The following is a 27,808-nucleotide window of genomic DNA, read 5'->3' as shown; positions in this document are numbered from 1 at the left end:
TGGGGGTCTGAGCTCATGCAAGAGGGGATCTTTGGGACCAACAGGATGGTCACTTAGCCCTTCTCAGAAACTTAGCTCAAACCAATTTTCTTTTCTGAGATGCTGGGACATGTTGTTTATCTCAGTCTCTGACACCCCTGTTGGTATTTCAAGCGCAGGCTGCAATCTGCCTTGGCAGGCTGTGAATCTCACACCCAGGAGTGGAGGCAGAGTTGATACCCAAGGAGAGGACACTGCTCTCAGCTGCATCTTTTGGGGTGCTCCAGGGACAGCCACAAGAGAGCTCAGATTTTGGCACTGTGATTCCAAGTTTCTCTCCATGAGAGACTGACTCCCAGAGTCAGTTTGTCATGCGTGAGAAGCACTGGGACCTGCACATCAAATCCATCTGGTGCCCTGATTCATATCTTTGTGCAATCATTGACTCGTTTGGGGTGGAAAAGACATTCAAAGGTCTGTAGGCCAGCCCCCTGCACTCAGCAGGGACATCTGCACCCAGAGCAGGCTGCTCACAGCCCCAGACAACCTCCCCTGCAGTGCTGCCAGCCATGGGGCAGCTCCCAGCTCTCTGGGCAGCCTGGCACAGGCTCTCCCCACCCTCACTCTCAAACATTTCTCCCTTCTCTCCACTCTCAACCTCCCTCTTTCAGTCCAAACCCTCAACCCTTGGCCTGGCATAACAGCCCCGGAGAACAAGTCTGCCCCCAGCTTTCTCCTGGCCCCTTGCAGCACTGTCAGGCCACCAGAAGCTCTCCCTGCAGCCTTCTCCTCTGCAGCCTGCCCAAGCCCAACTCTCTCAGCCTGCCCTCCCAACAGAGCCCTGCCAGCTCTGCCAGCACTGCTGGGGCTTCCTCTGGCCTTGCCCCAACAGGTCTGTGCTGTGCTGAGCACTCCAAAGTTGCCCCAGCACTGCAGGGGGGGTCTCAGCAGAGCACAGCAGAGGGACAGAACCCCCTCCCTGCTCCTGCTGCCCACATCACTGAGGATCAGCCCAGGACAAAGCTGCTGCTTCTACACCCTTCAGGACAAGTCCCTTGCAGCAGTGGGCTGCAGGCTTAGCTTTACCACCAGGAGCTGCCTCAGGAACAATCACCTGCTCATGTGGCTGCTGAAGTGTTTTACCAGCTCCCAGCACTTGTATTCCTGCCGGTCTGCAGGACTGACCCCGCAGAAAATGGGCAGCCAAGGTTACTCTGCATAGACCTTCACAAAGCCTTGCTCCAAATTACCTGGGAGAAGGATGGGAAACAGAAGGGAAATAAAAATGTGAGTTAGTCAAGACCTTCCTATCCAGAGACTTATTTTATCCATTTATTACAGCAGAGCAGGATGGGAGCAGCTTCCCTGAGGTCCCAATTAAGTGGGATGGCTTCGTGCTAGCCACAGCAGGACTGGGCGAGGACGGGAGGGGTTGGTGGATGGTAATGAAGGAGCTGCTGGAACGTGTGCAAGCAAAGTTCTCAAATGACCTCCTTGGGAAAGCTGGGCAGGCTGCACCAGAGATCGTATCTCCTCTGAGAACAACCCAGCTGAGGCATCATCCAGCCCTTTATGTTTTAGAGGCAGCATCCTGGGAATATTTTGACATGAGGCATAACCAACGACAGGTAATGATTTTCTTCCCAGGACCAGACACTTCCTTGCATTGCCTTCTGACTGGGGAGTGTGGCTTTGAGCTAAAAAGGTGATTTGGAAGTGATGCAAACTGTCCAACCTCTCAGATCTAGGGAAGAGTGAGGAGGATTGTCCTCCTGTATTCAGAACTACTGAGGCCACGCCTGGAGTGCTGGGTTCAGTTTTGAGGCCATCACTCCAAGAAGGGCATTGAGGGGCTGGAGCAGGGCCAGAGAAAGGCAGCAAAGCTGCGGAAGGATCTGGAGAACAGAGCTGGGAAGGAGCAGCTGAGGGAACTGGGGATGTTTAGTCTGGAGAAAAGGACACAGAGGGGAGACCTCCTGAGACTCTACAACTCCCTGAAGGCAGGTTGGAGCCAGGAAGGAGTTGGTCTCTTCTGCCAGGGAACATGGAACAGCACAAGAGGAAATGACCTCAAGTTGCACCAGGGGAGGATTAGGTTGGACATGAGAGGAAAATTCTTCACTGGAAGGGTTCTGGCACAGGCTCCCCACAAAGCCACAGTGAAGCTGATGAGTAGCTGTGCTAGTTTGAAGATAGCTAGAATGTTTTGATGAGAAGAACTAGATTACAGGCTGTGAAAAGGAAAGCAGAGTGCTGTCTACTTCACTCATAGGCTTACTGAGAGGTATAAGAACAAGAATCCAAACACAGATAATGCACTTCTGCTGGGGAGCTCCAATCTGCATTTCTCTCTAGCCTCTTTGCCATCTCTCTGGTTAATCCACTTTGCTTCCTAACTCCCCTGGCCAATCCTTCATTCTTCCTTGGGACTGGGGTAAGGTTGAGAGGGGTGGGAGAAGGTGGAAGGGCAGTTGGGAGCCCCTCCTGGGGACTCAGGTTTCTGGGAGGGCTGCTGTGTTTCTGTATTACCTTTTACCTTGTCTATTTCTGTCTATAACTGTATGTACTGTAACTATCTGCTTGTATATTGTCCTGAGCTGTAAATATAAGCTTCATTCAATTTCCAGAGCTGCTGAGTCTAGTCTGGGTGATTTCCAAAGTGTGTGTGGGGGGAGGGAACACCCAAACCATCACAGTAGCCTGGAGCACAGCCCTGTGAGAAGGGGCTGAGGGAGCTGGGGGGGTGCAGCCTACAGAAGAGGAGGCTCAGGGCAGAGGTCATTGCTGTCTGCAGCTGCCTGCAGGGAGGCTGTAGCCAGTAGGGGTTGGGGTCTGCTGCCAGGCAACCAGCAACGGAACAAGGGGACACAGCCTCAAGTTGCACCAGGGAGGTCTAGGCTGGATGTTAGGAGGAGGTTGTTGGCAGAGAGAGTGATTGGCATTGGAATGGGCAGCCCAGGAAGGTGGTGGAGTCAGGGTCCCTGGAGGTGTTGAATCCAAGCCTGGCTGGGGCACTGAGTGCCATGGTCTGGTTGGTTGGGCAGGGCTGGGTGGTAGGTTGGGCTGGGTGAGCTTGGAGCTCTCTTCCAACCTGCTTGATTCTATGATTCTACGAAGGAAAGTGCAGAGATGTGTTGCTGAGGGATATGGTTTAGCAGCAGACTCATTAGAGAATGGCTGGATTTGATCTCAAAGGTCTTTCCCAACCCAAACGATTCTGTGACACACTGAAGCTGGGCAGGGTTTAGCTGAGTTAGCTTTTTAACAGGAGGTCAGCCTGGATTCACAGCCCAGCCTGAAACCCTCCCAAAGCTGGGAATGCAAAAGAGTGAGGAGCAGACGCTGACAACAACCTCCCTGCAGAGGGGTTTGGCTGGGAGCAGCATCTGGATGTCACACGGGGAGCACATTTCAGACAATGCCCAAGGTTGTTTGGGTAATTAGCTTTTAATTAACACCACTCTGCCTTTTCTAGAGGCTCTGTGCTGGGAGTTCGGCAGGGCTGGGCTGGCAGTAATGGGCACAGATTATTCTCAGTGGTGCCCAGGGACAGCACCAGGGGCAATGGGCACAATGTGGAACCCAGGAGGTTCCACCTGAACAGGAGGAGAAGATTCCTTGGTGTGAGGGTGCTGGAAGCCTGGAGCAGGCTGCCCAGAGAGGTTGTGGATTCTCCTTGTCTGGAGAGCTTCCAACTGCCTCTGGCAATTGTGCTGCTGGGCAAGCTGCTGTGAGTGCTCTGCTTTGGCGGGGGGGGGGGGGGGGTGGGTGGGTGGGGGGGTGGGTGAACTTGATGATCTGCAGAGCTCCCTTCCCACATCTACCCTCCTGTGTTCCTGTCGTGAGGAGCTGCTCTCCTCCACTTCAAGCTGAGAAGATACAGAATACCATGCTGTGCTTTTGATGACTGCTTGGGAAAGCACATCTCAGAAGACACTTTGGCCAAGATCATACAATCATAGAATGGTGTAGCCAACTGGAAGGGACCTAAAAGTTCCTCCACTTCCAACCCCCTGCCACACACCTCCCTGGAGGTGTTCAGGACCAGGTTGGATGAGGCCTCGAGCAACCTAGTGGGAGGTGTCCCTGCCTACCACGGGGGGTTGGAACTGGATGAGCTTTGAGGTCCCTTCCAACCTAAACTGTCCTTTGATGGCAAGTGGGGCTCTGGCAGGAGATTGGCAGCAGATGATGACACTCGACCTCTACCAGGCCAGAGGTGAAACCAGCTCTGGGCCAAGTCTTGGTGGCCCTGATGAGGATTCCTGCGGCTTCCTTGCAGAACAACGCCCCAAGTTGTCTGGAGGAAACAAACCAACAGCATTACTACTGGAGACAATCTTCTAGAGGTTACTCTTCCCTGAGGTGTGGGGTGAAGCCCGTCATCTGGCATTGACCAGTCCTGCTCCTCACACCCACCTGGAACCCTTTAATCCCTCAGCTTTCCTTCTGAGAGAGCTGATGTGAGGTCAGAGGCCAGAAGTGAGTTTCATGCAAACCCATGGGTCTGATGCCCCATGTGCTCTACTCCAGCTTCCAGCTCAGGAAGGTTGAGGTGACCCCAGCTTCATCCACACACACAGAGGGGGGCCCTCAGCCCAAGCTGAGGCTGTGCCCACCCCACACACACACTATTTTTCTGCATGAAATGGGCTGCAAACTTCCACCTGAGTGACATTTGCCACCTGATTCCAGCTGCCTCATCCTAACTCTTCCCACCACTCAAGAGCTGGTTGGCATCACCAAGGCATCTTCTGGAGACCTGCTCTGCCATGGTACAGATATGGGCAGGGCAGGCAGTGGTGAAGGTCACACTGCAGCAGGAAAACCTGCAGGTGTAGCAGACATCGAGTGTCACACCTCAGCACCACTGTCACTGAAGAACACCAGTGCTAAAGACAAGGCATGAGAAAGAAGAAGAGAACAAGAAAGAGGCAGAGGAGGAAGGTGCTGCAGGACTGCAGAGGAGACCTCTAAGATATGTGCAACAGATTAATCATAGAATGGTTTAGGTTGGAAGGGAGCTCAAAGCTCAGCCAGTTCCAAACCCTCTGTGCCATAGGCAGGGTCACCTCCCACTAGAACAGGTAGCTTAAGGCCTCATCCAGCCTGGTCCTGGACACCTCCAGGGAGGTTGTGGAGCAGAGAATCACCCAATGTGATCTTCAATCACACTGGGGACTCTGTGGCCTATGTGTACGTTGGGTGGTGGTGGGTTGTGTGCTCCTACCTGGCAGCTGAGACAAAGGTTTGGCTCTAGCAGAAACAAAAATGAAAGGAAGGACTCAGAATCCTCCCAGGGAAAGGGAGACTTGAACAGGGCTGAGGAGCGCTGTCCTTAATCAAGCTAATTCAGATAAGTGGAGACACTCAAGTGGTATCATCAGCAAGAGCCAGAGCAAAATAATCAAGGCTTTAGAAGGATGAAGAGGTCTCTCTTCGAGACAGAGACCAAATTTCTGCTCTCAGTGTAAGTACAGAGCCAGAAAAACAGAGGGGTTGAGGGCCTGGGAGACAAAGTTTCCAGAGTCAAAGCACAGAGAACTTGGTCCCCCCAGCAGAGCAAGAAAGACCTTTCAGGGGCTGGGTGTGGGTGAAGTGGCATTCTGGGCTGGCTCAGGAGCAGTGTGGGCAGCAGCACAAGGGAGGTTCTTGTGCCCCTGTGCTCAGCACTGCTCAGGCCACCCCTGCAGTGCTGTGTCCAGTTCTGGGCCCCTCCATTGCAGAGAGCTGCTGAGGTGCTGGAAGGTGTTGGGAGCAGGGCAGCAAGGCTGGGGAGGGGCCTGGAGCAGAGCCCTGTGAGGAGAGGCTGAGGGAGCTGGAGGGGTGCAGCCTGTAGCAGAGGAGGCTCAGGGCAGAGCTTCATAGGCAGGGACACCTCCCCCTAGAACAGGTCACTCAAGGCCTCATCCAACCTGGCCTTGAACACCTTCAGGGGAGGAGCAGCCACAACCTCCCTGGGCAACCTGTGCCAGTCTCTCACCACTCTTAATGCAAACAACTTCTTCCTCACATCCACTTTCAATCTCCCCTCTGCCACTCTATACTCATTCCTCCTCCTCCTCCTCCTCCTCCTCTCATCACAAGACCTTGTCAATAGTCCCTCCCCAGCCCTTCTGGAGTCCCCTTCAGATCCTGCAAGGCCACTCCAAGGTCTCCTCCAAACCTCCTGTCCAGGCTGCAGAGCCCAAACTCTCTCAGCCTGCCGTCAGAGCAGAGCTGCTGTAGGCCATTGAGCATCTTGGTGGCCTCCTCTGCACTGGCTCCAACACTTCCATGTGCTGCTTGTGCTGGGGGCTGCAGAACTGCCCCCAGGACTTCAGGTGGGGTCTGAGGACAGTGGAGCAGAGGGGCAGAATCCCTTCCCTTGCCCTGTGCCCACACTGCTCTTGCTGCAGCCCAGACAGCAACTGTGCACTCACACTGCAAGCTCATGTTGAGCTTTTCACCAGCCCAGACCCCCAGGTCCTGTTCCTCAGGGCTGCTCTCAGCCATTCCCCTCTCAGCCTGAAGTTGTGCTTGGGATTGTGCCCACCTAGAACCAGCAGCATCTCAACCTGTTCCTTCACTGGACCTTTTCAGGTGAGGAGAAGTTTGGTAGAGCTTTTCACAGAGAAACACAGAAACCCTCAGGCTGGCAAAGCCCCTCAGGATGATCAAGCCCAACCCAGATCCCTGCTCTGCAAGGCTCACCCTAAAGCTCCACAGCCAAACCACCTTGAAACACATCCAGGGTTGGTGACCCCACCACCTCCCTGGGCAGCTCATTCCAGTGCTTGACCACTCTTGCTGGGAACAAACCTTCCTAGTATGTACTCTAAACCTCCCCAGTGGCAGCTTGAGGCCATTCCTTCTTGTTCTGACACTGATTACCTGTGAGAAGAGACCAGCACCAACCTCTCCACAGACTCCTTTCAGGCAGCTGCAGACAGCCATGACATCTGCCCTCAGCCTCCTCTGTTTCAAACTACCCCACACCAGGTTCAGATGACAAAGGATGAAACAGGAGAAAGTGAAGAAGAAGAGGTGATGCTCAAGCCATCTGATGGTCCCTCTGTCACCTCTCAAGCCTCTCTGTGCCTTGAGGTGGTGTTTTGCAAAGCTGGAAAAACTGGGAATGTCTTCCTCTGCCCCAAGAGAAGATCATCCCATGTAAGCTCTCCATCTTTCGTGTCCCAGCTGTTCCCTGTGCTGCAAAAACCCAGGATCCAGCTTTGACTGGATGAAAGTGTCCCATCTGAAGGCAGATAGAAATAGCAAAACAAGCAGCACAGGGATGGTGACATTTCCAATTTCTTCCCTATTTCCCATTTCTTCCCTGCTTCTGGGCACAGGCACTTCAAAGTCCAGTCAGCCATGACCACTAAAACTGTCCCAGCATGGGCAAAACCTCAGAACTGCAGAAAATGCACATCCCATGGACTCAGACAAGGAGCACTGCTGACCAGGAGATGCTGCTGGAGTCATGGAATCATTTCACTCAGGAGAGAACACTAAGATCATCCAGCCCAGCCATTACTCAGCACTGCCAGGTCACCAACAAACCATGGCCCTCAGCACCACCGCTGCGTGGCTTTGAAAGGCCCCCAGGGGTGGGGATTCCACCACTGCCCTGAGCAGCCTGAGCCAGGCCTTGTGTGCTAGTTTGAAGCAAGCTAGAATGTTTTGGTGAAGAGAACTAGATAACAGGCTGTGAGAAGGAAAACAATGGTTGTGTCTCCTTCCCTCATCAGTCTTGCTGGGAGTTCTGGGAAGAAGAAGTAAACTTTAGATAACATTCTCCATTTTGTTTTTCACTCTGCCTTGAGCTTCAGACCAAGCCACATCTCCTTGACCTCACTGCCACTAACCTTCCTTCTTATCCTCTTGGCTGCACCTCTATTCCTTTCTCAGGATTTGGGGTAAGGTTGAGAGGGCAGGGGAAGGTGCAGGGGTGGTTTGAGAGCCCCTCCTGGGGACTCAGGTTTCTGGGAGGGGAGTTGTGCTTCTGTATTGTTTATCCTTTGTATATTCCTGTATATAACTGTATATATTGTAAATAGCTGCTTGTCTATTTGCTGCTGTAAATAAATTGCTTCATTTATATTCCCAGAGGCCTTCTGAGTTAGCTGGGGCAATTCCAAAAGTGTGGGGGGTGGATAACAGTCCAAACCATCACACCTTGGCAATACTTTCTGAGAAGAAATTGGTCCTCATGTCCAACCTAAACATCCTCTTCCTGGGAGAAAAGATCACTCCAGCCTCCTTTCAGGGAGCTGTAGAGAGCCAGAAGGTCTCCCCTCAGCCTCCTTTTCTCCAGGCTCAACAACCCCAGCTGCCCCTCACAAGACCTGTGCTCTAGACCCTTCTGTTGTGGAGGCAGGGAAATTAATGTGGCCGAGTGGGGAATTTTTATACAAAAATAGAGTTATTTATTTTCCCCAAACCCGCCCCCAAAACTATATATACACTAATTTAGTTTAATTAGCAGATTCAGCTGCTTGAGAATATCTACAGGGCTGCCATCGATAATCTGACTATTGTGGAAGTCAGCAGTTGGAAAAGGCTTTAGCTATTACTTAATAGTGGTTTTCTTACTAATAAAGTTGAGCCAAAATAACTCATGGTCAGGCTGACTTCCTCCCGCGGTCTGCCTCTCTCGTTCCCTTTCAGCAGCTGCCGGTGGACCATTAAGGGTCGTTAGGCTTACAAAGGGTGTCAATGGATGAAGCAGACTTTGAAGCTCTTTCTGTATCCAGGCCAGGTGAGAGGGGTGGGGGAAAACTCTCAGGCAAGCAGGAAGGTTCAGGCAGGAATGAACTCCAAGCGGGAGGAACTCCAAGGCGGGAACCCCCAAAGGCAGGAAGCCCCCCAATATTTATACCCTCTCTAGACAAAGAGCAGAGTTACCACACCTTAGGCACGAAAGTCACAGCCAATCCCAGCCCCATTCCAGCGCGGGCACTGCACAGGGCACTCCTCATGCGGGCAGGACCCCTCTGCTCACCCCCTTCATGCCTGCAGGTAAGGGGAACCAGACGGCTTTTGCTCTCCATTCAAGCCACGCAGAGAGAGCAATTTAGAGGTATACAGGACTCCAGGATACCTTTGCCAGCTTCACCTCTTTCAGGCTGGGACCCATGGCCATTAGTTGGGTCTGTAATGCTTGGCCCTACGAATACTGTCACCAGATCCCATGCAATGAAGGGTGAAGGGGGTTCCTGCCCACTGGTAGCACTGGCACCCCTGGCTGAGAAGATGCCAGGTCAGAGTAGTGAATGAAGCAAAAGAAGAGCCAGATATTGCACCAAGCATCTCTCAAGGATGGACACAGGGACGGGAGGGTTTTGCCACCTGTGGCTGGATTTAAGGTGGATGCTGGGAGAAGTGTCTTTCCATTAAGGGGGAAAGATCCAGGCCTCCCAAGCAGAAGAGACAAAGGTGAAGCCAAGCAGGATTAATGCAGGGCTTGGGGAGTCAACAACCAAAACACACTGCTGCTCAGAAAGGGATCAGCAAGGGAAGGGCTCAGGGGAGCATGGGGAGGTGACCGCCGGGAACGAAGCACTTGGCACTGCCATCTCCACCCCTCAGCTCATGACAGGGATGTGGGAAGTGGTTTGGTGCCCTGAGGACTCATTTTTCCTTTGGTACAATAGGAATCACAGCACTAATCCATGCTTGGGAACTGCTCCAGACATTAACATCAAGGCATAACCACAGGAGAACCCTTTCTGCTTCATGTTGCAGCACAAAACATTAATCACTTCCAGTCACTGGTGGCAGCTATCTCAGGGTGGAAAAGTGAGGATCTCATACAAGTGCTTGACAGAGAAGCTCAATCCATGCCAAAGCAGTCCCCTAAGCATGTCACTGCAGGTGGTGGAGCAGCCAGAACACCTCAAAACTCCTAAACTCCTCTGTGAGGGAAGGATGAGTGGCTGCAGGGAGAGAGGGATCAGAATCCTTTTGCTTGGAAAAAGCCTTCAAGGTCCAACCATTCCCTAGCTCTCAGAAGTCTGGTGCTAAAACACATCCCTCAGCACCACACCTCTCTATCTCTTAAACCCCTCCAGGGGTGCGGATTCAACAACCTCCTCCCTAGGCAGCCTGTGCCAGTCTTAGAGAACCCTTCCAGTGAAGGAGTTTCTTCTCATGTCCAACCTAAGTCTCTTCTGGTACAACCTGAGGACATTTCCTCTTGTCCTGCTTCTTGTTCCTTGTGAAAGAAGAGCAGCTCTCACCTGGCTCCAACCTCCTTTCAGGGAGTTGTAGAGAGCCAGAAGGTCTCTCCCTTCAGCCTCATTTTCTCCAGGTTGACCTCCAGCTCCCTCAGCTGCTTCTCCCCAGCCCTGTTCCCCAGACCCTTCTCCAGCCTCCTTGCTCTCCTCTGGCCCCGCTCCGTGTTCTTCTTGGAGTGAGTGTCCCAAAACTGAACCCAGGGTTCAAAGTGTGGCCTCAACAGTGTTGAGCACAGGGGAACAACCTCTGCCCTGGTCCTGCTGGCCACGCTGGAGCAGGAGGAGACTCGAGACTGAGCATCCAGCACAGAGACAACCCTTCAGAGCTCTAATTCCTTATTAATAAAGCAGAGGTGCTGCCACCCGGGCTGGGCTCGCTCCCCACATCAAAGGCTCTTTAAATTTTAATTGTCATGTGCATACAGATCCATACCCCAGCAGCTCCTGCCTGAGATGTTGCCATGGCATCTCCAGCCCCAAAGCTCCGTCGTGCAGCTGCTGGGTTGCTGCAGCGAAGGGCTGCCGGCCGCGGCGCGCCGGGGGCGGGGGAGCAGCCAGCCCTTCGCTTGCGCTGGAGGGGCTTTCAGGGATCAGAGCAATCGCCGCTGCTCTGGCTAATTACTCACTTCGACAGCGACGCGGGGGAAAGCAGCACCGAAGCTCCAGCAGCTTCCCAAGTGCCCGGTTGCCGGGAGGGGAGGTGTGAGGAGCTCGGCAGGGCTGGTTTGGCAGGAGAACGCTCGGGGCGCACCGTGGTGAGCTCCGGCGGGGTTAGCACTTGCCCAGCCGTTCATGTACACAGCCCCAGGACAGGGGAGGGTGCCCTGCTGGAGAGCAGGACAAGGAGCAGTGGGCCTAAGTGGCAGAACAAAAAGTTCTGCCTCAGCACAAGGGGAACTTCTTGACTGGAAGGGTCCCAGAGCCCTGGCACAGGCTGCCCAGGGAGGCTGTGGAGCCTCCTTCTGTGGAGCCTTTCCAGGCCTGTCTGGATGTGCTCCTGTGTGATCTGTTAGATAGATTGGGCACCTCATTTCAAGAAGGATGTGGAGATGCTGGAGAGAATGCAGAGGAGGGTAACGAAGGTGAGGAAGGACCTGGAGAATAAATCTTACAAGCAGTGACAGAATCACAGAATCACAGAATCAGTCACAGAATGAACCAGGCTGGAAAAGACCTCTAGGATCATCGAGTCCAACCTATCACCTAACCCTTCTAATTAACTAACCCACAGCACTAAATGCCTCATCCAGCCTCTTCTTAAACACCTCCAGGGATGGGGCACTCCACCACCTCCCTGGGCAGCCCATTCCAATGCCAATCACTCTTGCTGTGAAGAATATAATCTTTGCTTCTTTCCCACCTCACATTTCCCCCTTTTTTTCTCCCAAACTCTGGGGATGGTTAGTTTGAGAAAGAGGAGGCTTAGGGGAGAACTCATCACTGCCTACAGCTAGCTGAAAGGACCTTGAAGAGGCTGGTGCTGGTCTCTTCTCACAGGTAAACAGTGAGAGAGGAGGGAATGGCCTCCAGCTGTGACTGGGGAGGTTTAGACTGGACATTAGGAACAATATTTTCCCAGCAGGAGTGGTCAGGCATTGGAATGAGCTGCCCAGGGAGGTGGTGGAGTCACCAACCCTGGCTGTGCTTAGAAGTCATTTGGATGTGGTGCTTGAGGATATGGTTTAAGAGTGAACTTTGTAGAGCAGGGATATTGGTTGGACTTGACGATCCTGAGGTGCTTTTCCAACAGGAAAGTTTCTGTGATTCTGTGATAGGATTGTCCAGCACTGGCAGGGGGGGGCAGATGATCTCCTTGGGTCCATTCCAACCCCTAACATCCTGTGATCCACAGAGAAGGACCTGGGAGTGCTGGAAGACAAGTTCACCATGAGCCAGCAATGTGCCTTCATGGCCAAGGCCAAATGGCATCCTGGAGTGTGTGAAGAAGAGTGTGGGCAGCAGGTTGAGATAAGTTATCCTCCTCTACTCTGCCCTGGGTGAAATGTCTTCTGATGCCTTCACACCTGAAGCATTGTGTCCATTTCTGGGCTCCCCAGCTCAAGACAGACAGGGAGGTACTGGAGAGAGTCCAGTGGACACTGCAAAGCTCCTGAGAGCCCTGGAGCAGCTCTGTGAGAGGCAAAGGCTGAAACCCCTGGGGCTGAGAGCCTGCAGAGGAGCAGCCCCAGAGGGCATCTGAGCAGTGCTCAGCAAGATAAAAAGGAGCTGTGGGGGGCAAGAGGCCAGGGCCAGGCTCTTGGCAGTGGTGCCTAGGGACAGCACAAGGGACAGTGGGCACAAAGTAGAACCCAGCAGGTGCCACCTGAACAGGAGAAGCTTCTTTGTTGTGAGGGTGCTGGAGGCCTGGAGCAGACTGCCCAGAGAGGTTGTTCTGGAGCCTCCTTGTGTGGAGAAGCTTCCAACCCTTCCTGCGCATTGTGCTGCTGGGCAAGCTGCTGTGGGTGCCCTGCTGGAGCAGGGGTGGGGTTGGACTGGGTGATCTCCAGAGGTCTCCTCCAACCCCCAGCAGTCTGTCATCTCACATCCTGCTGGGTGCACACGGGGAGCAGTCCAGAGCCTTTCTGTCTGCAGGCAACTGAACAAGAAGCGTAGGGAAACGCTGTGCAGAGTAAACGCAGCGACCGCTGTGTTCCCAGCCTGCAGCACTCAGCACCTTGCTGGATTTGAGCCCCTTGTTAAAATCAGAGTGTGATTTCCCAGGGGAGACAGCCATTCACATGGCTTTGCTGGCTGCTGCTCACCGCAGTCCTCGTCAGGCAAGGAGGAGGCTCTGTCCCAGACCCACTTCACCTGAGAGCGATGATGAGAGGAGGAGTATTTGAACCTCATTTCCTCTGCAGACAGGCTGCAGGGACGTCTTTGCTATTTTGAGTCTTCCCAGGAGGCCACACGAGCTGGTGATCCACAGCACCTTTATTCAGACAGGCTGGAGAGAGAAGCCTTTGCACCCTGTGTAACGTTTATTTGGGTGGCTCAAAGCCTTCCAGATCCTAGGATATGGCAGAAACACATCCCTGGGTGTAGGGAGCACAGTTTTGATCTAAACTCCTCTGCAGGCATTGTCTGCAAGAGCAGTTTTCCTCCTCACCTGGAGGACAGTCCTGACTTATGGATTCACCTGAAGGTGAAGGTGGTTGATCCACAGCATGTGTAACCAGAAGATGCGGAACCTGAGCAAGGTCTTATTTAGGCATCAGTGCTGCTCACAGCAGGAAGGTCTCATCACTACCACACAATGAGGTGCTGGAGTGTGCCCAAAGCAGGTCATAGAAACATAGAATCAATCAGGTTGGAAGAGAGCTCCAAGCTCACCCAGCCCAACCTAGCATCCAGCCCTGGCCAAGCAACCAGACCATGGCACTCAGTGCCACAGCCAGGCTTGGCTGCAACACCTCCCTGGGCAGCCCATTCCAGTGCCAATCTCTCTCTGCCAACAACTTCCTCCTCACATCCAGCCCAGACCTCCTCTGGCACAGCTTCAGTCTCTGTTCCCTTCTTCTGTCCCTGGTTGCCTGGCAGCAGAGCCCAACCCCACCTGGCTACAGCCTCCCTGCAGGCAGCTGCAGGCAGCAATCAGCTCTGCCCTGAGCCTCCTCTGCTGCAGGCTGCACCCCCTCAGCTCCCTCAGCCTCTCCTCACAGGGCTGTGCTCCAGGCCTCTCCCCAGCCTTGCTGCCCTGCTCTCAACACCTTCCAGCACCTCAGCAGCCTGGCCAGGTCCCTCTGCAGGGCTCTGCTGCCCTCCAGCAGCTCCACAGCTGCTCCTAGCTTGGTGTCATCTGCACACTCACTGCTGCTGGGCTCAATCCCCTGCTCCAGATCATCAATAAAGATGTTGAACAGGACTGGGCCCAGCACTGATCCCTGGGGCACAAGCACTAGTGACAGATGCCAGCTGCCTGTGGCACCATTCACCACCACTCTCTGGGCCCTGCCCTCCAGCCAGTTCTTGACCCATATCAGAGTGAATCTGTCCAAGCCACAAGCTGTCAGCTTGGCCAAGTCAAAGAAGTTGGTGAAGGGTCTAGAGCACATGTCTGGTGAGGAGCAGCTGAGGAACCTGGGGGTATTTAGCCTGGAGATAAGCAATCTGAGGTGAGACTGACTCTGCACGAGTCCCTGAAAGGAGGCTGGAGCCAGGCAGGGGCTGGGCTCTTCTCCCAAGGAGCAAGTGATGGGACAAGAAGAAATGGACTCAAGCTGTACCAGGAGAGGTTTAGGTTGGATGTGAGAAATCATTTCTTTCCCAAAACAGTTGTCAAGGCCTGGCTCAGGCTGCCCAGGGCAGAGGTGGAGCCCTCACCCCTGCAGGGCTTAAGCCATGTAGCTGTGGTGCTGAGGGCTGCGATTCGAAAGTGACCTGGCAGTGCTGGGTTAACATTTGGACTTAATGATCTCAAAGGTCTCTTCCAACCTAATCAAATGCTATGAATCTAAGAGTAGTATCTTAATTGAATTCATTAACTTGCATGTTTGTGAGGGTGCAGAATGGGACCATCAGACCTTCAATCCAGGCTGCCAAGGCGCCCGACACGAGCACACTTGCTCCAGATTGAAGCAGACAAGAGACTAGCAAAAAAAAAACCCCACAGCCCTCTTAATTAAACATTTGTCTTGCAATTACATACTTCTGAGTAATTATCACCACCCAAGACAAACACCAACTGGATTACACAGAGAAGAGACAGATGGTAAAGGTTAATGGGTCCTTCTCTGCCTTTGCAGTCACTCCCGAGATCCTCCGGAGAGCAGTGCCTGCTACCAGGGAGGAACAACTGCACTCCAGTGAGGAACAAGCCCAGTCAAGGAAGAGTTAGCCTGAACTGGCAGATTCTGACATTACAGGGCTGAGAGGATGGATGATCACAGTATCACAGTATCACCAGGGTTGGAAGAGACCTCACAGATCATCAAGTCCAGCCCTTTAGCACAGAGCTCAAGGCCAGACCATGGCACCAAGTGCCACGTCCAGTCCTGCCTTGAACAGCTCCAGGGACGGCGACTCCACCACCTCCCCGGGCAGCCCATTCCAGTGCCCAATGACTCTCTCAGTGAAGAACTTTCTCCTCACCTCCAGCCTAAATCTCCCCTGGCACAGCCTGAGGCTGTGTCCTCTTGTTCTGGTGCTGGCCACCTGAGAGAAGAGAGCAACCTCCTCCTGGCCACAACCACCCCTCAGGTAGTTGTAGACAGCAATAAGGTCTGCCCTGAGCCTCCTCTTCTCCAGGCTAACCAATCCCAGCTCCCTCACCCTCTCCTCGTAGGGCTGTGCTCAAGGCCTCTCCCCAGCCTCGTTGCCCTTCTCTGGACACGCTCAAGCATCTCAATGTCCCTCCTAAACTGGGGGGCCCAGAACTGAACACATCACTCAAGGTGTGGTCTAAGCAGTGCAGAGTACAGGGGCAGAATGACCTCCCCGCTCCTGCTGGCCACACCATTCCTGATGCAGGCCAGGATGCCACTGGCTCTCTTGGCCACCTGGGCACTGCTGCCTCCTCTGCAGCTGCTCTGTGCCAGCATCCCCAAGGCCCTCTCTGCCTGGCTGCTCTCAGCCACTCTGTCCCCAGCCTTGCATCCAGCTGTCACTGAGGAGAAATGGATGCCCAGAGATGAGACTTCTCTGAAGAGACCAAGATGAGACACAAACAAGGGGGCACTGGTTGGAGGCTCAGCTGCTGTATGTTCCTTGGTGGCAGGTATCCCACAACTGCAGCAGTCTCCCTGACATCCCCAAACAGCTCAAGGTGGAGTATCACATTAAATAAAGGAAAAGGCAAACACCTGAGTAGATTGAACACATCTCACACAACTGTCTTTAAGTCAGGGTTACTAGAGGCTCCCTTGCTTAAGCTACCCACCCAGAAGCAAGCTGCAGGCCTCTCCCCTGCTCTCAAGGAATCATTTTTCTACTCCCAAAAGAAGGGCTGCCTACCTATGCAGGGTTAGGGCTGGGTTGGCCACCAGAAGAGTGCCAGAGGCTCTCCATGGACACCTCTGCCTTTCTGAAGGGAAGAGAAAGGGGAGAAGGGAGAGAGGCTGGTGGGGTGGGAAAGAATCTAACCCAGCTGGGATGGAAAGAAGAACAATGCCATGGAATAGAGACAGAGAGACACAAGACAGTGTGGCACCGAACCCCTGATGGCAGTGATGGCACCACTGGCACCACTGATGCTGGGGGCATGCACTGGGGAAGTCCCAGACTGGACTCAGCAGCTGGCAGGAACTGGATTCAGAAGCTGGATTCAGGAACACACAGATGGGATGGAAGGCAGAAGGAACAAAGTCCTTCTGGGACCAGCTGGTGAAGAGGCTTAGCTGTGGTGATCCCTCAGCTTGCTCCTGAAGATGCCACCCAAGGGCTGCAATCCCTTGGTGGGCAGTTGAGGGTCACTTGTCCTGTCTTCTCCTCCTTACAGCTGCCACCTCTGCCTTTCTGCTCCCCAAGGTGTGGCACAAGCTGTGGCACTGCCCTTGGTGTGCCCAGCAGCAGGTCTCAGGCAGAGCCTTTCTGCAGCCAGCCCTTGGCATCAACCTGGTCACTGCTAGGAGCAGCTCCTGGCTACGCCAACCTGCCCTGGCATGCAGAAAGTGCCTCACTGAGCCAGGACTGAGCTGGAAAGGGACTGAGCTGGAAGGGGACAGCACTGAGCAGAGGTAGCTCTGGCCCAGCTCTAACCAGGACACGGAGAAAAGCAACCCCCATGTTCAGTCTGAGCTGCTGAGCCCCAGAACTGTGGTTTCTGATCGGGGATGAGCCCACAGGTGGTGGCTGTTACGTCAGCAGATCCTTCCAGCCAGCACAGCTCACATCTGTGCAGAAGCTCAGTGGCTCCTGGCTGGCTCAGGCCACGGGGAAACTTAATTATTTAGGTTTCTCAGCTGCTGCATAGCTATGAAACATAAAACAGTGTCTGGTGATTGAAATGCTGCTGCTCAGCACAGGGTGAGAGACGCTGCGTCAGCAGGCAGGAGCGGGAGGAGGTCTGCGGTAGCAGCGGCTGCGCTTCGCCCAGGAACAAACTCCACCTCACATGTGGGGAAAAACAAAGAAGAGGGGGAAAAAAGCTATTTTTGGACTCCTGCTCACTATGAAACTGCCTTAAAATAATGAAACAGGAGTGTCCACTGCAGCTAGGGTTTAGGAAGAGACGTATCAGAGCTCAGAAGTGAACCTAGGAGTTTAGATATGGCCTCACTAGGGCAGAGGAGGGGAGAAGAACCTCCCTTGCCCTGCTGGCCACGCTCTCTTCATGCATCCCAGGACACCACTGGCCTTCTTGGTCATGAGGACACATTGCTGGCTCATGGTGAACTTGCTGTCCCTCAGCACTCCATGCTCCTTCTCCACAGAGCTGCTCTCCATCAGCTCACCCTCTCACCAGTCCTGCTGCAGGAGGTTGTTCCTCCCCAGCTGCGGGACCCTACCCTGGCCCTGGCTGAACTCCATGAGGTTCCTCCTCACCCAGCTCTCAGCCTGTCCTGGTGGCACTGGATGGCAGCACAGCCTGAGGAGTCTCAACTGCTGCTCCAGTCCTGTACCACCAGCAAGCTGCCTGAGGGCTTACTCTGCCCCTTCCTTCACCCAGGTCACTGATGAAGGTGTTGAAGAAGGCTGGATCCAGTCCAGACCCCAGGGGAACACCGTCAGGTTGTGATCAGCAATCACATCATTGATCACAACCTTCTGAGCTCAGTTCTCCAGCCAGGTCTCAGACCATCTCTCTGTCCATTCATCTAATCCACACTCCCTAAGAGTCTCTAGGAGGAAGTGAGACAGTGACAAAGCCTTGCTGAAACCATGGTAAGACAACAAATGCAAATGTTCATTCAGGGACATTCATGGAACAAGATCATCCCAAGTGCAATCACACAACACCTCAGGATGGCCAAGGGATCAGACCCAGCCACCATGGATTTCAGAGAGCAGGTCCTGCCTGACCAACCTGATCTCCTTTTATGCCCAGGTGACCTCCTGGAGGACATGGGGCAGGCTGTGGATGTAGTCTGCCTGGATTGTGGCAAGGCCTTTGGCACTGTCTGCCATAGCAAACTCCTGGCACAGCTGGCAGCCCTTGGCTGGGACAAGGGCACTCTCTGCTGGGCTAACAACTGGCTGGTGATGAATGGTGCCACAGATAGTTGGCAGCTGTCACTGGTGCTGTGCCCCAGGGATCAGTGCTGGGCACGGTCCAGTTCAGTGTCTTTATTGCTGATCTGGATGAGAGGATTGGGTCCAGCATCAGTGAGTGTGCAGGTGGCACCAAGCTGGGAGCAGCTGCGGAGCTGTTGGAGGGCAGCAGAGCTCTGCAGAGGGACCTGGGCATGCTGCACAGATGGGCACACTCCAGTGCCAGGAGTCGGAACAAGGCCAAGGGCAGGTTCTGCACTTTGACCACAGCAAGCCCAAGCAGCACTACAGGCTGGGGCCAGAGTGGCTGAGAGCAGGCAGGCAGAGAGGGCCCTGGGGGTGCTGTGAGAGAGCAGCTGCAGAGGAGGCAGCAGTGCCCAGGTGGGCAGCAGAGCCAGTGGCATCCTGGGCTGGCTCAGGAGCAGTGTGGGCAGCAGCACAAGGGAGGTTCTTGTGCCCCTGTGCTCAGCACTGCTCAGGCCACCCCTGCAGTGCTGTGTCCAGCTCTGGGCTCCTGCATTGCAGAGAGCTGCTGAGGTGCTGGAAGGTGTTGAGAGCAGGGCAGCAAGGCTGGGGAGGGGCCTGGAGCACAGCCCTGTGAGGAGAGGCTGAGGGAGCTGGGGGGGTGCAGCCTGCAGCAGAGGAGGCTCAGGACAGAGCTCATTACTGCCTGCAGCTGCCTGCAGGGAGGCTGTAGCCAGGTGGGGTTGGGCTCTGCTGCCAGGCAGCCAGGGACAGAACAAGGGGACACAGCCTGAAACTGTGCCAGGGGAGGTCTGGGCTGGATGTTAGGAGGAAGTTGTTGTCAGAGAGAGTGATTGGCATTGGGATGGGCTGCCTGGAGTGGTGGAGTGGCTGTGGCTGGAGGTGTTTGAGAGGAGGCTGCATGAGGCACTCAGTGCCGTGGGTTAGAGAGTCAGAAGGTGTTAGGGGATAGGTTGGACTCCATCACCTCAAAGTTCTTTTCCAACCTGCTCAATTCTGTGATTCTGTGAAGATTTCCTGCTTGTTCCATGCTGCCTCCTCAGGATGGGATTTCTCTGCAGAAAGCTGAACGGGTTTGTGTCTTGTTTAAAGCACAAAATAGTGCCACACTTGACAGGGATTCCTCTGACCAGGTCCTTGAGGCCAATTCTTTGTCCTCAGGGGCTTACTGACTGCCTTTGTTCAACAGTAACTCCTGATCAGAGCTGATCCAGTACTAATGACACAAAAAGCCTTTTTTCTCACCCTCCCGGTGGGCACTGTGAAAGGCAACCAGGAGCCTTCAGATGGAGATGACTCCTCCTGGAATGACACACAGCTAAACACCCATCATAGCACTCAGAGGAAGGAGTGCTCCGAGCAGTGATTTCAACTGATAATTGTTTCCATCAGTGCTACTTCAAAAGAGGAATTAAGAGGACAACAAAAAAAGTGGTTTTTAAACCAACGAAACAACAAAGCAACAGGAACAAAAATGCATTTTACAAAGCAGCTTTGTTTTGTCTCAGTGTGTGTGGGGTCCCCACAGGCGAAAAAATACCCCAGCTCCTCTGGGGAGACCTTCTTAGCAGTGCAGAGTTCCTCACTCCTGCTCCTGCCCGGCTTGTGCTTTATCCTTGTCAGATGGCATCTTCTCTGTCCTCCAACCCCCACCCCACACACATAGCAACAGGAGCCAGCTGGATCCTGACCATCGAGGATATACTGAGGAGATGTTTCTTCCCACCTCTGCCCAGGACAGTGTAGAATCGTTGACTGCTTTGTGTTGGAAAGCACTTTTAAAGGTGTCCAATCCATGCCCCTGACACTGAGCAGGGACATCTGCAGCTGGAGCAGGTTGCTCAGAGTTGCCCAACCTCACCTGGAATGGTGCCACCCTCAAAAGTTTCTCCCTTCTCTCCACTTTCAAGTTACCTCTCTCACTCCAAACCCTCACCCCTTGGCCTGGCACAACAGCTCCTGCCCAAAGCTCTGCCCCCAGCTTTCTCCTGGCCCCTTGCAGCACTGCCAGGCCACCAGAAGCTCTCCCTGCAGCCTTCTCCCCTGCAGCCTGCCCAAGCCCAACTCTCTCAGCCTGCCCTCCCAGCAGAGCCCTTCCAGCCCTGCCAGCACTGCTGGGGGCTCCTCTGGCCCCACTCCAGAAGGTCCCTGCCTGTGCTGAGCACTCCAGAGCTGCCCCAGCACTGCAGGGGGGGTCTCAGCAGAGCACAGCAGAGGGGCAGAATCCCCTCCCTGCCCCTGCTGCCCACGCAGCTGGGGATCAGCCCAGGGCAGATCTGTCTTTAGGCTGGCAGTGCTCAGTGCCAGCTCTGTGCCCCCCAGGGCCCCCCCCAAGCCCTTCTCCACAGGGCTGCTTCCAATCCTATTCATAGAATCATAGACTCAGTCAGGGCTGGAAGGCACCACAAGAATCAGGCAGTTCCAACCCCCCTGCCATGCCCAGGGACACCCTACCCTAGAGCAGGCTGCACACAGCCTCATGCAGCCTGGCCTCAAACACCTCCAGCCATGGGGCCTCAACCACCTCCCTGGGCAACCCATTCCAGCCTCTCACCACTGTCATCACCAACAACTTCCTCCTCACCTCCAGCCTGACTCTTCCCACCTCCAGCTTTGCTCCATTCCCCCCACTCCTGGCACTCCCTGAGAGCCTAATAAATTCCACCCCAGCTCTTCTGTAGCCCCCTTCAGATCCTGGAAGGCCACAATTAGGTCACCTTGGAGTCTCCTCTTCACATTTACCACATCACAAACTGTTCTGTCCAGACCAGCCTAAGGAGGTAACTTTGCTCACCAGATTCATCAACATCTTCTGTTTTTATGCCTCCAGCTATGTCCAGGGGTTAGAGAGCAACAGGTGTGAAACCATGACCCAAGCCCTGTCCTGAGGAGAGCAGACTGAGGCAGTGGGAAGATCATGATTTCTCTCCTGTGCATTAGGTAATTAAATTTGTCTTACCTCTGTTTTATCTCTCTGTTTCCAGGAGCTGCAATATCAGAGAGGCTGGCTTTAGGAGGAGCACAAGTTAGCACTGGAAAGCTCAAGTTAGCTCTGTGTGGAGGAGCATTACGTCCAACCATCTGGCAGGCATAGCAGAAACACTTCTATCTGATGCCATTGCCAACTGTGTGCTGATGAAAGATATGGGGAGCACTGGTCAGAGGGAGAAACAAGTAAACATTCAGCAGGAGATAATCATCTTTTGATGCAACCCCTGGAGACGAACATTTTGTCCCTAGAACATCACACCCTCAAGTTCAATAGAGGAGAGACAGCTTGTTTTCACTCCTAGGACACCAGAGCGTTCTGCTCTCTCCGGCTTAGCACAGACTCTGTCAGGCAGAAAGGTGAGAGGGTGCAGGAAAACGACCACAAATCACAGCCAGCCTTCCTCAGGAGGAGTAAAACACAACAGCCTGGACAGGTGATGAAAATAATGAGCCCATTTGTGAGAATCTGCCCCAGGGGGAGATAGTTTAGAAAATTAACAACTCCATAGTAACGGCCTGAAAGCAGTTAACCATCAGGGAATCCAACACCCACCAGCTGCAATCCCCACAACAACAACAGCAGAATCACAGCCAGGGGAGAAATAGTTCCTGCAGCAACCAAATGGACCCAGATCAAAACAGGCACTAAGGAAATAATCAGGAAAACTCACCACAGAGATACCTGAACAGGGGAATCACAGAACCAGGCAGGGCTGGAAGGCACCACAGGGAGCAGCCAGTCCCAACCCCCTGCCATGCCCAGGGACACCCTACCCTACAGCAGGCTGCACACAGCCTCAGCCAGCCTGGCCTCAAACATCTCCAGCCATGGGGCCTCAACCACCTCCCTGGGCAACCCATTCCAGCCTCTCACCACTCTCATCACCAACAACTTCCTCCTCACCTCCAGCCTCACTCTCCCCACCTCCAGCTTTGCTCCATTCCCCCCACTCCTGCCACTCCCTCACACCCTCAAAAGTCCCTCCCCAGCTTTTCTGTAGCCCCCTTCAGATGCTGCAAGGCCACAAGAAGGTCACCTGGGAGCCTCCTCTGCTGCAGCCTGCACAGCCCCAACTCTTTCAGGCTGTGCTCACAGCAGAGCTGCTGCAGCCTCTCAGCATCCTCCTGGCCCTGCTCTGGACCCCTGCCAGCATCTCCACAGCCCTCTTGTCCCAGGGGCTCCAGAGCTGGATGCAGGACTCCAGGTGGGCTCTCAGCAGAGCAGAGCAGAGCAGAGCAGAGCAGAGCAGAGCAGAGGAGCAGAATCCCCTCCCTGGCCCTGCTGGCCACACTGCTGCTGCTGCAGCCCAGGCTCTGCTTGGCTCTCTGGGCTGCAAGTGCACACTGCTGGCTCCTGCTGAGCTTCTCCTCCCCCAGCACCCCCAAGTGCCTCTCCTCAGGGCTGCTCTCCAGCCAGTCCCTGCCCAGCCTGGATCTGTGCTTGGCATTGCCTCCAGCCAGCTGCAGGACCTTGCCCTTGGTCCTGTTGCACCTCCTGAGCTTGGCTTGTGCCCACCTCTGCAGCCTGTGCAGCTCCCTCTGGATGGATCCTGCCCTCCAGCCTGGCTGAGCATCACACAGCTTGGTGTGGGCAGCAAACCTGCTGAGGCTGCACTCAGTGCCTCTGCCCATGGCACCCACAAGGAGGTTGAACCAGCCTGGCCTCAGGACTGATCCCTGTGGGACTGTGTTTGTCACTGCCTGCACTTGGCCATGGAGCCATTGACAGCCACTCTTTGGGTGCTGCCACCAAGCCAGTTCTGTACCCATCCAGTGGTCCCCACCCCTCAGACCCCTGTGCCACCAGCTGGGAGACCTGGATGTGGTGTGGGACAGTGACAAAGGCCTTGCTCAGCTCCTGCTAAAAGACACTCAGGATTGGACTGTTGACAGCTTGAACCCAAGGATGTCTTTTATACTTTCAGGTTTTAGGTTTTAATACCTAGCAGAAGGCAGCTTTTAGGATCCCAGCCTCAGCCTGTTTTGGCAACAAGGGTTGTGGTGAGCACTATCATGGTGCGTGTTGGTAGGAGCTATGCTCAGCCATTTCAGAAGCACAAGTTAAGCCTTTGGCTGCTCTTTTGCAGTTCATAGGTGCACAAAATGCTTTAGGTGGAAGGGACCACCTTGAAGATCATCCAGATCCAACCCCCCTGCTATGGGCAGGGACTGGAAACTGCCAACGTGGTCCCCATCCACAAGAAGGGTCGGATGGAGGAACCTGGGAACTACAGACCTGTCAGCCTGACCTCAGTGCCAGGGAAACTGATGGAGCAGGTTAGCTTGGGGGTGATAAGAGCCCACCTGAGGGATGGCAAAGGGCTCAGGTCCAGCCAGCATGGGTTTAGGAAGGGCAGATCCTGCCTCTCCAACCTGATCTCCTTCTATGATCAGGTGACTGCTTGGTGGCTGTGGGGAGCCTGTGGATGTGGTCTATCTGGACTCCAGCAAGGCCTTTGACACTGTCCCCCACAGCAAACTGCTGGCTAAGCTGTCAGCCCATGGCTTGGATGGCAACACTCTGTGCTGGGTTAGGAACTGGCTGGAGGGCCAGACCCAGAGAGTGGTGGTGAATGGCACCACATCCAGCTGGTAGTTGTCACTAGTGGTGTCCCTCAGGGATCAGTGCTGGGCCCCATCCTCTTTAACATCTTCATAGATGATCTGGGTGAGGGCATGGAGTCAGTCATCAGCAAGTGTGCAGATGACACCAAGCTGGGGGCAGATGTGGCTGGGTTGGAGGGCAGAAGGGCTCTGCAGCAGGACCTTGACCGCCTGGACAGATGGGCAGAGGCCAATGGGATGGGGTTCAATAGCTCCAAGTGCAGGGTGCTGCACTTTGGCCACAACAACCCCATGCAGAGATACAGGCTGGGGTCAGAGTGGCTGAGAGCAGCCAGACAGAGAGGGATCTGGGGATGCTGATTGATACCTGCCTGAACATGAGCCAGCAGTGTGCCCAGGTGGCCAAGAGAGCCAGTGGCATCCTGGCCTGCATCAGCAATGGTGTGGTCAGCAGGAGCAGGGAGGTCATTCTGCCCCTGTACTCTGCACTGCTTAGACCACACCTTGAGTACTGTGTTCAGTTCTGGGCCCCCCAGTTTAGGAGGGACATTGAGATGCTTGAGTGTGTCCAGAGAAGGGCAACGAGGCTGGGGAGAGGCCTTGAGCACAGCCCTACGAGGAGAGGCTGAGGGAGCTGGGATTGGTTAGCCTGGAGAAGAGGAGGCTCAGGGGTGACCTTATTGCTGTCTGCAACTACCTGAGGGGTGGTTGTGGCCAGGAGGAGGTTGCTCTCTTCTCTCAGGTGGCCAGCACCAGAACAAGAGGACACAGCCTCAGGCTGTGCCAGGGGAGATTTAGGCTGAAGATGAGGAGAAAGTTCTTCCCTGAGAGAGTCATTGGGCACTGGAATGGGCTGCCCGGGGAGGTGGTGGAGTCGCCGTCCCTGGAGCTGTTCAAGGCAGGACTGGACGTGGCACTTGGTGCCATGGTCTGGCCTTGAGCTCTGTGGTAAAGGGTTGGACTTGATGGTCTGTGAGGTCTCTTCCAACCCTGATGATACTGTGAGACTGTGATACTTTCAACCAGCCCAGGTTGGACAAGGTCTCATCCAGCCTGGCCTTGAACACTTCCAGAGAGGAGACATCCACAGCCTCCGTGGGCAACCTGTGCTGGTGTCTCACCACTCTCCCTGGAGAGAATTTCCTCCTATTCTCCAGTCTGAATTTCCCCTCTTGCAGCCAAAGGCAGTGCCCCTTGTTCTGTCACAACAAGCCTTTACAACTTAAACCAGCAGTTGCAGAATCAAGGAACCACAGAATTGTTTTGACTGGAAAAGGCCTTCTAGATCATTGAGACCAACCATTGAGCCAACCCAGCACTGCTAGGTCCCCACTAAACCATGATCCTCAGCACCACACCTACATAGCTTTGAAGTCCCTACATGAATGGGGACTCCACCACTGCCCTCCCTGAACAACCTCTTCCAGGGCTTCACAACCCTTTATTTCAATGTCCAACCTAAACCTCCCCTGGCACAGCTTAAGACCATTTCTTCTCGTCCTGTCACTTATTACCTGGGAGAAGAAAACCAACCCCCACCTAGCCCCAGCTTCCTTTCAGGAAGCTGTCCCCTCACCATCCTCTTCTCCAGGCTACACAACCCCAGTCACTGCAAGCTTGCCCAGTTTATGTTGCTGCTGCTGTGCTCCAGCCTTTCTATCTCCTCATGCTTGGGCAGAAGGTCCTGCAGAGCTGCTGTGGTTGTGTTTCTTCATCTGTGGAAACCACAGCAAGCCCAGGTAGCACAGGGCTTTCATGATCCAAAGTCCTGCTGAGAACAGTACCTTTGAAACAAAAGATGTCTCCTCTTTCCCTGGTTACCATAACTGAAACGTTAGATGAGTGTCCCCAAGCCTCATTTGCCCATCAATGGATCATAGAATCAAACAGGTTGGAGGCGACCTCCAAGCTCATCCAGCCCAACCTAGCACCTAGCCCTTTCCAGTCAACCAGACCATGGCACTGAGTGCCCCAGCCAGGCTTGGCTTCACACTTCCACCACCTCCCTGGGCAGCCCATTCCAATGCCAATCACTCTCTCTGTGAAGAACTTCCTCCTAATGTCCAGCCTAGACCTGCCCTGGCACAGCTGAAGGCTGTGTCCCCTTGTTCTGTCCCTGGCTGCCTGGCAGCAGAGCCCAACCCCACCTGGCTACAGCCTCCCTGCAGGCAGCTGCAGGCAGCAATCAGCTCTGCTCTGAGCCTCCTCTGCTGCAGGCTGCACCCTCCCAGCTCCCTCAGCCTCTCCTCACAGGGCTGTGCTGCAGGCTCCTCACCAGCTTTGTTACCCTCCTCTGGACACATTCTACTACCTCAACATCTCTCTGGAATGGAGGAGCCCAGAACTGGACACAGGAGTCAAGGTGAGTCCCTCTTCAAGCTTGGCACAACCGCACTGTATACTTGGACCTTTCCTTACAAAGCATTGCCTTGGTCATGGTTCCTATGGGTCCACTTGAGGTTCTTTTGCGTTCTTCCCCACACTTCTGAACTTCAAGACACATAATCACAGAGCAAATCACAGTGGAGAAGAACTCAAGGTGCTGTAGATACTGAAATGGCTTCTGTCCAACAAACCAACCTCCCTCTAGGGACACCTAGACAAGGAGATCTTCTCCTGGTACAGGCTGGAGGGGTGCTGAGTGAGATGGTGAGGGGAGAGCAGGAATACACAGGAGCAGAAAAATGATGGACAGCTTGCAGCCATTCACTTGGAAATACCAAACCTAATTGTGAAATTCTAGGCAAGCCAGAAGTTTGCAAATGCTAGACCTCCAGAGATTCATGAAGATGGAAGGGAAGAAAACCAGCAAAACAAAGACATGATGGCCCAGAGACCCAAATCAACACCAGATAAGCTTTGAAGGAAACAGATGGACTCAGGTGACACCTGTGGAAGTGGATTCAGCATGTCCTCCTCTGATGTATGAAATAGCTTCCACTATGATGCAGCTTGGATCAAAACACAGAATCACAGAGCTTAGGAGGCTGGAAGGGACTTCCAGAAATCATTCAGTCCAACCTCCCTGCCAGAGCAGCATCACCCAGGGTAGTGCACACAGGAATGCATCCAGGCAGGGTCTCCAGAGAAGGAGACTCCACACCCTCTCTGGGCAGCCTGCTCCAGGACTCTGCCACCCTCACTCTCAAGAACTTTCTCCTCATCTGGAGCTGAAGCCTTCTCTGCTCCAGTCTGGAGCTGTTGTTCCTTGGCTCAGTGCTGCTGACCACCCAAAAAGAGCTTGGCCCTAGGCACTTGACCCCCACCCCTCAGATATTTGGACACATTGCTCAGATCTCCTCTCAGCCTTCTCTTCTCCAGACTAAACAGCCCACAGAGCCCTCAGCCTCTCTCCATAGGGTTGGTGCTAAAGTCCCCCAGTCATCCTCGTGGCTCTCTGCTGGCCTCTCTCCAGCAGGTCTCTGTCTCTCCTGAACTGGGGAGCCCAAAACTGGACACAGCATTCCAGGTGTAGTCTCCTTAGGGCAGAGCAGAGGGGCAGAAGAACCTCCCTAGCTCTGCTGGATGCACTTTCCCTGCTGCCCCCCAGGATGCCATTGGTTCTCTTGGCCACCAGGGCACATTACTGGCCCGTGCAGAGCTTGCTGCCCACCAGCACTCCGAGGTCTTTCTGCACGGAGCTGCTTTCCAGCAGGGCAGCCCCAACCTGTCCTGCTGCCTGTTGTTATTTCTCCCCAGGTGCAGGACCCTGCACTTGTCCTTATTGAACTCCATGAGGTTTGCCTTCATCCAGCACTCAGCCTGTCCAGATCTCCTTGGATGGCTGCACAGGATAAGATCAAAAACACTTCAAAATACAACCACTGCACAAAACCAAAATGGAATCTAGAAGTATTTTGCACTCAACAGGATTTCTTTAGTGGGAAAGTTCAGGATTCACTGTTCCTTTTCCCAGACAT

General features: G+C 54.1%; 1 protein-coding gene across 1 annotated transcript in view; it reads right to left on the bottom strand.

Moving 5' to 3' along the window:
• The window catches only part of MAPK4 (mitogen-activated protein kinase 4), a 132,761-nt gene extending 111,279 nt beyond the window's left edge, over positions 1 to 21,482 (bottom strand). The window contains exon 1 of the mRNA XM_064176677.1: positions 21,292 to 21,482. The gene's annotated coding sequence lies outside the window, so the exon portion shown is untranslated. The remainder of the gene's footprint in view (positions 1 to 21,291) is intronic.
• Between the last annotated feature and the right edge of the window lie 6,326 nt (positions 21,483 to 27,808).

Source organism: Pogoniulus pusillus, chromosome Z, assembly GCF_015220805.1.
Source record: "Pogoniulus pusillus isolate bPogPus1 chromosome Z, bPogPus1.pri, whole genome shotgun sequence".
Taxonomy (NCBI): Eukaryota; Metazoa; Chordata; class Aves; order Piciformes; family Lybiidae; genus Pogoniulus; species Pogoniulus pusillus.
This window is presented reverse-complemented; position numbering and strand designations above follow the sequence as displayed.